The 13,961-nt window shown below is 33.9% G+C and overlaps 1 pseudogene; it reads right to left on the bottom strand.

Moving 5' to 3' along the window:
* Positions 1-1,730: 1,730 nt before the first annotated feature.
* Positions 1,731-2,559, bottom strand: LOC149561903 (chromatin remodeling protein DDM1 pseudogene; annotated as a pseudogene).
* Positions 2,560-13,961: the final 11,402 nt, after the last annotated feature.

Genomic DNA, 13,961 nt, shown 5'->3' with positions numbered 1-13,961 from the left:
GAATCAAATCCTCATCATTTGGCCTTGAAAAGCATGAAATATCTAAGATATTTGATTGAGAATCATAACTAATTTTGATGCCAAATTTGAACTCAAGGAAAAAGTGAAAAATTAGTTAAATATGACCTCTAGAAGCCAAGAAAACCTTTTAGAATCAATTTTCTCCACATTTAGGCTTCAAAAAACTTTCATATCTACCTCCTATCCAATTTTAATGCTCCATGATGAATTTTTCCCATTCCACTAAGAATGCCCTGGAAATTACAAATTCACTTATAGACTGAATTGGTGAATTGCTATGCAAAATGTGACCTCATAATCAGAAAGTTTGTCTTCTCCTAGTTCCAGTGATGTATAATATGCCTATATTCACCTCTCAAAAACTCCCAGAATCTCAATTTGAAAAATATGCACTTGCAATTTTAAAAAATTTAAAATTTCCTAAAGTGTAAATTTTAGAAAATACCCCTATTTGATTAAAAAAAATCTAAATGTGATCCCTTTTGAAAAAACAATTAAAAATGCATTTTAAAATCTTTCATTTTTTGCCCTAACCCTAAGAATTCAGGTCAAACCCCTTTTGACTTATGTGCCACGTGGTGGTATCTGATTGGCTCTAACCTACACAACTGGCACCATGTATCATCATGTCATTCATCCACCTCACTACCAGCTCACTACCACATGTCAATTTTTGATTGAGTCACCATCTCACTATGTTAACCTCCTTGCAACTTTTTCTTGGCGACATAGTGACAGCCGTCAGATGCGCCACGTATCGCCATCTTATGCATCGTGAGATTTGCTTGCCAGACAATGCCACATATTGCCACTTCTCATCATGCAGTTTGTCAAAATTCCACATCATCTCTTAGTCACTTCACACATTATTTTCATTAGGTTACTAGGTTTTTTGACAGGTTGCTTGCCAAAATTTTAACTTTTCGAGAGGTTTCCATGCCACTACTGGTGAGATCCTCCCATTTTTTGGTGGTGACATGGCGACCACTAGATTTCTAAACTTTTTTGATGACCATTCTAACTATTCTGGAAACTTTTTCTATATACTCTATTTTGCATGCATGTTCAAAATTAACTAGTTGTCAATGACTAGGTTAGGCCCATCATGTAGGCCATAGCTTGCAAAAGCCTTTTGTCTCAAAGACAACATTTAAATTGTGGACGGGAGTATTTAAAAATAGAAAAGGACCCTCATTTTAACAATGTGGGATAATTAGTTTTAATTTTTCCTCTATTGGCTGCTTGTGTGGCTTCTTCAAATTATTCAATATGGAGTCCCTCTTTTTGTATGATTGTTGGATGATGGGCAACTCATAAGGGAGATCCAAACCCAGATGTCTGGCTTCATTCAATAGTGTAGGCAAAACCATCTTGAACCCTTGATGATTGAATGTTGTAGCTTCTTTAACCATAATTTCTAAATTTCCTCTTAAGAAATAAAGACTTTTCTACACTTGATGTTTTCCAACACCCCAAAAGGATAGAATAATAAGGTAGGCAAGAGTATTGAGGAGTCCATCACAAGCTAAATTGTGTCCCTAGGAACCATCGAGTAACTAGCTATGAAGGATCCAATGTAGCAATTGGGGAAATTGAGGTCTCCATGTGGAAAGCCCCTTTCCATACCACTTGTGTGGGCTCCTCCTCTACGTGAATCTTCATCTTAAAATGTTGGAGGCTGCCCCTACCTTTAGTGTGGACGTTCCTCTTTAGCATGCGGCTTTATATCCTGTCGCCTTCTCCTTTAATGCATTTATTTTTGTGTTGATCTTGAGGCTTCCCTGCCTACTATCCTCTAGTGTATTGGTAACTCGTTCTTGATAGAATTTCCCTTTCTCAATAACAAAATGTTCTAGCTTTAGCTTGCTAAATGCTACTTTAAGCATGCGACCCTCTACAGAATGAGCCTTGATAAGCCTGTAGACATGTACAACTTTTGTTTGTCCAATCCTATGACACCGGTCCATTGCTTGCAAATCCATTTGAGGATTCCAGTCACTATCATATATGATACAAGTATCTATAGTAGTGAGATACAAGATATGATATTTTCTTTCTAGGTCATTGAAATCATTGGTCTGCATTCTATGATGTTCCAATTTAACTCCTCCATCAATTCCACAAACCTCATGTCCTCTCTCAAACAGATAGTATTCCAACAAGTCTAAAACTTTCATCAATTGAGAAAAAATCAAAATCTTATGTTTTCAAGCTTCCAAATGCAATATAAGTCTATCTAAGAAGCCAATTTTGCCACACTACTGAACCAACTAAGCCACTCATGGGTAATCAATTGATTGATCAAACTGTGATTCCAATAGATTAGGATGGTTATAGTTCTTTCTCAATTGAATGATCAAATTGTTTAGCTTTGTTTTGATACCTATGCCTCTCTCTGCCTTACCTTGCTTTACTCTACAGGTAGGCCTCAAGTGTTTTATTGACTAAATGCTCTTGGCTGCCTACTCTACATTCATCATCATGGACATATGTGCAAATTTCAATGCCTCCCCATTGGCTTGCAGATGTGAAGAGCATTTAAACAATATGAAGATCCTCAAAACTTCACATGTAAGACACAAAAAATGTCCTTTGCACAATCTAGGATGGTCTGAACCAAGCCAATGTGTCTTCAACTTTATATCTTTCCCACTTCCAACAGTCTATTTAACGAATTTTTGGTTGTTTATTCTTTTTAATTAGTCACCACTTTGGAGAGGCAAAGTAAAAACATAGATTTCATGTCTATATATCTCCCTATTTTTTACTAATCTTTTGTAATGATATCTCTCTCAGGTCTCAAAACCATTTCACTAGTTCCAATACCCTTGTCATTCCATAATTCATTTCCTAGTGTTTTCTCCAAAGGCATTTGAACCATTACAATCCTTTGATAATCATTTAAATTATAAAATGGCAAAGGGTTTTTCAAGTTCATCCTTAATACCATTACCAACCAAAAATCCTCTTTGTAATGATTTCAAAATATCATGACTTCTCTTCTCCCTTTTAAAAACATTTTTAAAAAAACCTCAATGCTTTGCTAATCTGATAGAATTAGTCGGGCCCAAAATGGGTCCGACTAAAAAAATTTCATTTTCAAAGAATTGAACTTTTAAAATGATCCATAAGTCATCTGATATGGATCAAAATTGACCACTGGAAAAACATTCAAGCACTGCTCTATCATAAAAACTCATTTCATCACTTTATTGCAACTTGTTGACTTTGTGCCAAGACGTCCTTTGATTGGCTTTAAAAACTGACCAAAACAACTGATCGAGCTTTGAAATTTGACAGAGTGATTCTTTGTTCCACGTAATTGCACTATGTCAAAACTAGTCTCATGTTCACTATCATGAGGAGAGTATAAATTTGTGATTTGGGCTCATGATGAATAACATGACACAAATGGAAAGTGGTCAAAGTGATCTACTCAAAATTTGCAAACTGGAAACAGTAGTAGAAAATAACTTTTTGCAAATAGAATTGAACTAGAAAAGTGTGCAGATGGATTCATCATGATTTGAAAATTGACAAAATTAAAGTATTTTTAGAGTATAACATAGTGGTACAATCCATTTGATCTCACCTATCAAGGATTTCAAGATATAACATCACGAACAGGGGTACTGACAAATCTGCACTTCTTGACACTAGTAAAAAGTTAGAAATTGCATTTGGAATTGCATTTGAAAACTAATCAAACATATTCATCAAAGGTTCAAAATTGAAACATAATAAGTCTCTAACCCCTAAAATGAATTTAGAACAAATTTCATCAGCATGACATCAATAAATGACCAACTTTAAGGGATTCAAAACCTAGGAAAATGGATTTGAAACAACTTGAAATCTGAAACATGGGCTCTCTGGTACGGACATTAAACACTCTCATAGGAGTGAATCATAAAACATTAATGGGTGCAAGATAATTAATTGCAAACACGACCTCCTGTTGTTGTTTGTCACTTAAGCAAAAATGCAGATTTGACAAATGGTCAAAATGAAACTTCATGGAATAGCTCAGAATGTCAATTAATCATCATGGAACACATAGTCATACTATATACATGGTGTTAGAAACATTAAACACTTCTTAGGCCTCAAATGGATAGCCAAGTACAAATGCATTTAAGAGTGCTTATAGGGCTTAATTTTCTCAATGGTGCTCAAAATTGGGGCTTCAATTTTGAGTCCCAAAAAAGTTCATCAGTACTAGGTGATGGGAAATCATGTATTTGTTCTATACCTACTTCAGTTCTAAAATATTCTATTGTGAATGGACTATGTGTAGTGAAGGGGTGTCTGAGATAAAAGCAGATTCTTGTGTTGTGGTAGTTCTCTATGTGGAACTGTGAATGAAATCACATTCTTTATCATAGTATATCCCTCAGATAATGGATCAAATTACCACTTGGTGGAATCATGATCATCCTCATTATTAATGGAATCCATGAATAGGTCTTTTGCAAGGTTTAGAGTGATAGATAGGTTTACACTCTTTATTTTGGATGTACTCTAATCTATGACATCCTTCTCTTTTGGTAACCAAACTAAAGTGGAGGAGGAGGAATATTCATATCTAAGTCATGATTTATCAAGCTATGGTGGCTTAGGATAAGGTAGAAAACCTTAATTTTCTTGTTCTAAATAGCCCACTCGTATCTTTATTTTATTGGGTCTAAACTATGTTGCTAGTGCTTCAACAATACCTATCTGCCTTCCCAAAGGGCATCTCTCAGATAACCCATATTCTTCATTAGGTTATAACCCTTACAAAAAAGGTGGGGGAAATGTCAACGTCTTGTATCCTCTTTCTTTCCTGTTCCTTGATGTTCAGAGATATATCACTTCATTTAACAAAATGTTCATTGTAGAGTCTAGGAAGAGCAATTAAAGTAGGCCTGTCATAGGATTTAGGAGATATCAACAGGTCAAATAAAGAAATTGAATATTTTCCTACCCATTTGCGTTGGATTTTGCACTTTTGTTCAAACTCTTTCATTAAATAATTCATTTCTTCATGATGTGTTTGTTTGGAGTCTTTTTGTGGAAGAGATGATGGGATGGAAGAACTAGAATAACCCACATTCTCTTTTCCCTTAGTCATTGTGGAAAAGTGGTTATTGTCTTGACTAGTGGAGGTTGAAGCTTCTTTTGGTATAGATTGGTTTGTGTCATGTGTCATGATGGTGACTTCTTTGATGTTATGAGGGACAAGGGAATTACAATATTGTATGTAGTTTTGGTCCCTCGGTATGGTTATCTCTTGACCCATAAATGGAAATTTCAAACATTGATGGTAAGTGGAGGGAATTGCTTGCATGTAATTGATCTATGGCCTACCTAATAGGATGTTGTAAGTTAGCTTTAGGTCTAGAACTTGACAGACAATTTTTTTCACAATCGAGCAACCTCTTATTGGAAAAATAACCATACCAATAGAGGATCTTTCCTCATCAACATATGGCTTAATTGTAATTTTTTTCTTGAGTTCAATGACATCTTCTACATATCCTGGTGCTTTTACAAAGTTTAGTGTGCAGGTGTTTAAATGGGCCCCACCATCAACCAAATCTTTGGCTACTCTGTTTCCATATGCAAAGATTTCAATATGTAATGGGGATTTTTGTGGATGGGTGAAGGACATGTCATCTTGTGCTGAGAGGGATACACATTTGGGGTGTAATGAGGTTGCTTGCCATATTTTGGAATCTATTTACATCAAGATCATTTAGCACTAAGGCTTTGGTCAAGACCACATGAACTTATCAATTTTCATCTAAATTGATGATTAGTTCCTTATCCATTGCTATATCGAGTCACACCAGTAAATAACTTGACCTATTTAATTCCCTTGCAATTAAAATTATCAGCTGTCAACCCTAAATTCCATTCTTATGATATCCCTCTCAAATTCCTAGAAACCTTATCAATTTATATAAGCATTTATTTAATTCCTTCAATTAAAAGCAACAATAATCAGTTGTTAACCCTACGTTCCATTAGTATGATATCCCTCTCAAATGCCTAGAAACCCTATCAATTTATATAAGCATTTATTTAATTACTTCAATTAAAAGCAACAATAAATGGACCTACAACCTATTCAAGCTACATTAAATTGCATGAACTTTGCTCACGCAATCCCAAAATAATAAAGCATATAAAAATGGAGACAAAATTTAGAGATATAGATATTTAGAATTCTCTCTTTGTATTAATGTTCCTTGAAAATAATACATCACTGGTGTAATAATCAAAATATAACTTAGGACATGACAAAAATTGTCATTCAAGGTACACTTGTATTGTTAGAATTGCAAAATTGAATACATCACATAAAATTGACACAAAGACTACTGGACCAACTATAAAATAGCATAAACACTAAAATTATACAGACTTCAGACACTCACTCCACATCTTAGAAATCCTTTTATAGGAAGGATTGTAACATGGATTAGATGGGAGGACACATGTCAAAATTATATTGGAAAGAAAATGAAAAGATATTTCTATATTTGACACATTGCAAACATTCTTTGCACATTGAACACAAAATAGGATGCAGCTACAAAATTGGTAGGTAGCTCTTTCTATAGGCATCTTCAACAATTTTTGTTGGTCTTCAACTACCTGTCACTTTCCTTTCCTTTTCTTTATCTTTTTGTCTCTTCTACCACCTTGTTTGTAACACTGTAGCTATCTCCTATTGGAATAGGTTTGATTTCTCCACCTGCTTGCCAAATGTATATCTCCCTTTTTGTGGGTCATTTGGTGTCTTTAACTTCATCTAAGTCCTTGGTTGTCTTATTTCACTTGGCATTAGTTATGGCTCTTGATTCTAATAAAAAATTATTCAAGTCTATTTCAACCCTAAATAATAAATCAATCAGGTTATTAAAAAGGATGTCACTATCATCTTCAAAAATTGATGTTGTGCATACTTGAGTTAGCATTGAATTAAAATAATCTAACCACTCCTACCAATCTTTCAATTTGTTGTTAGCATCTAAAATTGGAGGAATGTAAAGCTTAATCTGCTATGACAAGATTTTCATCTTACCTTGCATAATTTGTAACTTTCTAGTAAAGAACCTTGTTAGTTCTCTCACTATTTCTAGGCCTTCTTTTACTCTAATAATCTTATCAGGGAGATCTGGCTTTTTTTCCATCAACATGATTAACCTCTCTAAGAATTGTACATATGGTTACCATAGATTGAAATTGAGTGATACCCATGCAAGTGCTTCATTGTAAAAATGCTCAACATCTTGTAGAGAAACGAAAAGAGCATGAGCCTATTGAGATATGTTTCTTAAAGTTTCTACTCTATGGCCTATCATGTTTTTCTCTGACAGTTGTCCTCACCTTACCACCTAGCTATGGGATTTGAGCATTAATTTTTATTCTTCTTGGCTCAATTTCCTCTGTTTCTAGCTCTTCAATCTGAGTAGAAATTTCCATTGTGAACCCTATTGGTTATTCCTGGATACCCTATACTCTATTCTCCTCTACATTAGTTAGTTTCTCTTTTAGAGATGCCACTTCTTCTTCTAGGACTTAAGCTTTAGCCTCCAATTCATCTATCCTCTATTTATAGACATAGCTCTTCCTAAGCTCTTCCTCATATAGTTTCGTATCTATATAGTCATGGAATGATTTCACGAGTCTTGTCTCTATTTCCTTCACTTTGGCCTCATTCATGAATGAGAAGTGCTTCATTTCCTTGGAGATCTCTATACCTAAGGTACCCTACATAGTCCATATAATCATAATTCCTTTATCAGTATTCTACACATCCATTAGTTTTGGATTATTTGTTGTAGGATCGATGCTCCACACTACTAAAGATTTGGAATCAATATTAAACCTTGATCCCCTCTAAAGTCCATTAGTATTCTCTTGTCTTCTTATCTAGTCAAGTATGAAGGTTTTTTTCCAGATCCTAGCTAGGCACTAGAAGTATACTGCTTCTATGTACTAGTTCTCTAGCCTCTTCATGAGTCATCACCTCACTCTCTAGATGATAAGTATAAAGCTTGTTAACCAACTCTTGCTTCTCTTCATCTAATTCTCCTAATTTCATTTTCAATACCAGTTCAATCTTCTTTATTTTATGGAGGAAGATTTTGATGTTGATTGATTTGATGAATTCATCATCATCAATAAATTGTTGAGCTTGCATAATTTGATCATCCAATGTTATTGCTACTAGTTCTAGGTCAGTCAAAGAATTCTCTACTGTATGCACCATATCTTGTATGTATTTATTCCTCATGTCAACAAAGTATTGGTTTCTCCTAGGTAGGATATGTAGTGTTCTTTGTTTCACTTTTTTAGATATGTGGACTATCTTCTACTTTTTTCTACCCCTAGTAACCCATGATGCCTCAGCAAGTTCATCTTCGTCAACTTCTAGAGTGACATCTAGCTCCAGGTTGTCAAGATTTACCCTTTCTTCTCCAATTGGCCCTTTAGTTTTTTTTCCATGATCTCAACACGATCATTTATCATTTTTCTTATTCTCTAACAATAAGGGACATCCATATAAAAACCCTTGAAATTCAGGTCTACTTTCTTCATCTTCCCTTCTACCCTTAAGACATCATCAAACTTTTCCAACTTTTCAGTAGCTTCCCCCTTAGCTACAATGTTGGGATTCAAATCCTCATGAGGTAATTCTTTTATGCTTGGCAACATATAATTTCAAATTTCTTTCAATGTGTTCCTCATCCAATTGTCTGGGTCTTATATTCTATAGGGAGAAGTTGACAAATTAAAGTGATGGAGGAAAGAATTGATTTGATCCAAGGATTATTTTTCAATTAGAAATTCTCCTATCCTAAAGAGTCTACACAAAAATGTGCCTTTAAGCACTTTAGGCCCTAGTTATTCTTTATTCACCATCATCGATTGCTAGATGAATTCAATGATGCTCAATCTAGGAGGGATATATTTGGGCAATATGTGGGGTGGATGAGGACAACCATATACTCTCATGAGGGAAAAGGTTGGGAACAAGAAAATATCTCCCCAAGTGTGGTCTAACCTCTTGTTCTAAAGTAGAAGGGTTGGTGTTAACAAAAATTTCAATACCTTTGGCACCCTAAAGAAACTAGGGTTTAGCATTTTCATGATTACAGAGCTAAAATTATTTAAAAATAAAATATATTTAGAGTGGCGATAAGAACTATCTGATACCCAGGTTTATAGCTAAATTGGAAGCTTTTTGTATATGTGAAAATGCGGGCTATGCTAACACACACAAACTTCAACATGGTCCTTATTTGCGGATTCATCCTGGAATGAACATTGGATTGTTCATCCAAAAATCAATCGGCAAAGCAACCTGTTGCCTTCTACCTAAAGGAAATTTCTTGTTAGATATCCTCAGATTTGAGTTGTTAAGAAACCAGACCCTCTAAGAATGAAGGGTTTAAAAGAAAATGCGACTAATCTATATGATATGCAAGGAATCTAGATGAAGTGCAAGCAATTAATTTAGGAAATAGATGGCATTAATCTAAATGTATGCATTGTTATTTTAAATGAGAATTTAAATGTAATAACAATATGAAAGCTAGAAATTTGAGTACTCAATTTGACAGCAATTCCATACTATTCAAATTCCAACCTCTATAATGAGGAAATGAGGGTCTCTTAAATAGACTTTCCTGGAATCCATCAATGGTTGACATCAATTTCAATCAATGGTCAGGATTGAAGATGAAGGTCAGTCATAAAGGAAGATTCCCAAATTGAAGGGAGTTAACTAGCTCAGATCTGAGTGTAAGAGTCAGTCAACTTAGAGAGACTTTAGTGTAAAAGCAAGTGATTTGGGTCACTTCTAATTTGATCAGCAGTGAACTGGGAATTTCCTTTTTGAACTAAAGAGAGATTTTGGAGAGATATTTAATTTAATAAAATGAGATATGCTCTCATAATTAAATAACTTTGTTTAATTAATTAGAATTAAGTTCTCCATTTAATTAAATAAATTTATTTAATTAATTAAAATAGGCATATTTATTAAATTAAATAAATTTAATTCCATACTACATTAGCCTTAGAACATAATTTAATTTAATTAAAGTATAAATACTTAATAACTAAATTAAATATTAATCAATAGGTTTAATGTGATTAATATGAGTAAATACTATAGGAATTAAATAATAAGCGCAATGAATGCAGATTAGGGTTTTCTACATCTGACAATTAAGTCAAGTAGCGAGTAGTAGAATAAGAATTTGCCTAGTGACATAAGAGTTAAGATTGATTAGAAATAGACCAGAATTGGTATCATGGCAATGAGCCAATTTTGGGGTATTACACTTTCCATTAGCATCAGGGGGTATAACTCTGTGCCAAACTAATGTTTTCTTTCATCTTCTCTAGAATATAATCCACATAATCATATTCTCCACCATGATATGGGTCCTATTAATCTTTTTCTACAATGTACTATGCCTCATATACCATATTAGATCCATTTTTGCCAATCACTTTGTGGACAACATACATTGTCTTCACAAAATAATTTTTGAATTTTTCTAGGGGCATCTTCTTATCCACTTTCTTAGGATAATCACCCACCTTCTTGAGGTCCATGGGGATGTGTTGCAACATAGATCTCCTTGTATAAGCCTCAGCATTCCTTTCAAACTTAATTTGAAGATCAATCAGGTCTACTAGATTGCTCATTGCACCATCTAATAAATCCAAAGGCTTCAATGAAAGAGGCATGACCTAGTGTGCATAGAATGGTACCATTATGTCTATAGAATGATTTGGTAGTTGGATTATATGATTTGATCAAAGCCTTTATCAAATCAACATTTATGAATACTTATGGAAAGATGAGCTTTGCCAGATTCTTCTTCCAGGGATTGTAAACAAGAATTTTATCTGTTCAGTTGCAATACAAATACCTAAACAACTCAAAACCATTAACAAAAAGGAAAATAGAATCCCTACTGAATATATAATGGTCTCAAAAATTATGGGTGTTTGCAGAGATGGCATTCGAGGATTCTAGAAATAACTTGATCCATTCATCTGCAAACCTATTTGGTTTTCTCTACCTAGTAGTTTTTCCTCCTTTGGAAGTAGAAGTCTCTATAATTTCCATGTCTATAGCTTGAATCTCCTCTACTTCTCTATCATAAATCTTGATTTTAAGTCAAAATCCTGAAACTCTACAATTACACCAAAAACTATGAATTTAGTGCACTGAAAACTCCACAACTACTGGAAATCTCTTCTTTCTCTAATAATAACTTATTATTGGCCTAGCCAATGTTTTCATGCTATGCTTACTTCATCAACCCACACTATGCATTGAATTCATACATGCACAAGATTTAAACTTAGTATTTTTTTCCACCTCAATGGAGCATTGACATAACTATTTAGCTTTGCATTCTCTGTACTTTCTTGAAATTTCATTGGTTGAGAGTCCTTTGTCATTTTCCATCTTAGAAAAGGGGAAAAAGTTCATTTGTGTTCTATTTTAGGGCTTGCGATCTTATGACTCTCTTTACATTCAAACCCTTTGTATCATCTCAATCAAATAATTTGAACTTTACGATCTCACCATCACTTCTTTATCACATGATTGAGGGTTTCTTTTAAGTCTCTTATGATCTTATGATTAATAGTTTATCTAAAGATCGACACATCAACTGAAAAGTCTTCTATTTTGCTATGATCTTATGATCAATAACATCACCAGCATGCATAGTCACCCACACAATCTTATGATCATAGCCTTGTATAACATCAAATCTCACCCGCTATTGCTTTAGATCTCTCAATCACAGTTAACTAAGCCTCTTCATAACTTTGGAAGTTATCTCTTACCCATTTCTTTTACCTCCTAATCATACACCTTGCTATAGTATCTCCTCTCTATAACTCTGGTAACCCTAACATTTATCTTTCTTTAAGTCTTCTAACCATAATACCATTACTTTGCATAGCATCAGGATTTTTCTTTTCCTTCCTTATGATCTTGTGATTGTGGTCAACTAGATTTTGTTGTAACATCATAAATTTTTCTTTATCTATTGTATCTAACTCATGACCATATGCCCACATGTATTTCATGGTTTTGGAAATTCTCACTGCTTGTTCCTATAGTCTTATGATCAATTTATTATCATATCTTTGTAAGACTTTATTTTCCATGTGTCAATTTCTTTATGCTTGTGTGCCTAGCCCCACTCATCTTTAAACAATCCTATTTTTTTATCTTACAATCTTCAGTTTCATAGCTTCAAAAATTTCATTGAAGTTGTAACCCTTCATTCCCTCAACACTTTATGTCCTTTATGATCTTACAATCCTCCTACTTATCGCATGGTCAAGAGTCCCCTTTTTAGCCCTTGTGATCATACACCTTTCAGGTTATCGTAACATTGAAAGACTCTTACTTACCATGAGACACTTATGATGACACAAAAATAGGATAATCATGAGATCAAAAACTTCAAAACATACAACCACAATGTTATGATTACATGGTATATTGTAAGATTGTGGTATCTCTTAACTATTGTTGTTACCTCACAATCATATGCCTAGTTGTAGCATTTCCTCACTGTAACTCTAGAAACCCTAACATTTATCTTGCTTTAAGTCTTCTAACCATATGACCATGACTTTTTGTAGCATTGGCAGAAGGTAAAATTAGGCTTTCAACTTGATCCTAAGATTTGGAAGACTTGTTGGAAAATATGAAAATCACATGTAATTTCCTGCTTGAACACAAAACCTAGGGAAATTGTTTAAATTGATCATGGATTTTAAGAACTTTTCTCCAAGACAAGGTAAAGAAATTAACTTAAGGAAGTAAAAATATCCTATTAGGGAAAAAATTCAAACTAGGCTAGGGAAAAAATTACTAGGTTAGGGTTTTCACCAGTAAAATGATAACAACATAGAATACAACAATACAACACAACTTAAGGGATTCTCATAATAAATCTCCAAAAATTTAGCATAGTGAAAATAAGGGGTATCAAATTGTATTATCATAATTATGACCATAATTGACATTATCATTGGAAGATTTGGCTTGGTTATTTTTGGAATATTCACCCTTCTCACGACTCATGAATGTATTCTCAAAGGTTGTATGATCCTCTTTAGTGAAAAGAGTGTGAACTTCAATGGTTTCATCATCAATCAATTTTTGAATGGATCCTTTAAGGGTATAATAGTTATTGGTGAGATGCCCCTAGTTTTGATGATAAGCACACAAATACTTTTCATTACACCATGAAGGTTTGACTTGTGGTTCATAGGGCTTAGCTTCTAGTAATAAGCTAAGCTCATCAGCTAAGAGCATTTTTAAGGCTCTTTCATAATTTTTACCCATAGGAGTGTATACCCTAGGTAGGTTGGTAGACTTATACCCTTTTGGTGGTGGAGTTTGGTTGTATGCCACCTATTGATTGGGGGTATTTTGTGTTGTAGGAGTAGTTGTGCTTTGTTTGTAGATTAGATGAACATCATCTTGCTTTTGTGGGTTTTGGCGAGTAGGTAAATTAGTTTTATTGACATTTGGATTTGTTGATTTCAAGAGGGGTAAAGCTATGGTCTGATGTTATTTTCTTCTACCACTCTGTCATTTACCATGTTTTTGTTTTTGTTTTTCCACCATGATCTATGTTTATCATTCAATTGATTAGATGAGTTTGGTGTTTGTGAAGAATTACTAGAGAAACCTTTGCCAAATTTTGATAGTTTAATGATATCATTGCTTGGTAAGGTTTCTTCAACTTTGGTTGCATTTTCTAATTTTTTTTAAAAATCCTTAGGACCTTGAAGTTTTAGCCAATAATTCATAGGTTTGTAGAGGCTATTAATAAATATTTTGGGTTTTTCTTTTTCTAGGATGTTCCAATGATATTTGGAAAAAGTATGCA

Source organism: Cupressus sempervirens, chromosome 4 (assembly GCF_028749045.1).
Source record: "Cupressus sempervirens isolate cs-2001-9-10 chromosome 4, ASM2874904v1, whole genome shotgun sequence".
Lineage (NCBI taxonomy): Eukaryota > Viridiplantae > Streptophyta > Pinopsida > Cupressales > Cupressaceae > Cupressus > Cupressus sempervirens.
The sequence above is the reverse complement of the archived record's forward strand: the minus strand, read 5'-3'. Positions and strand labels throughout refer to the sequence as shown.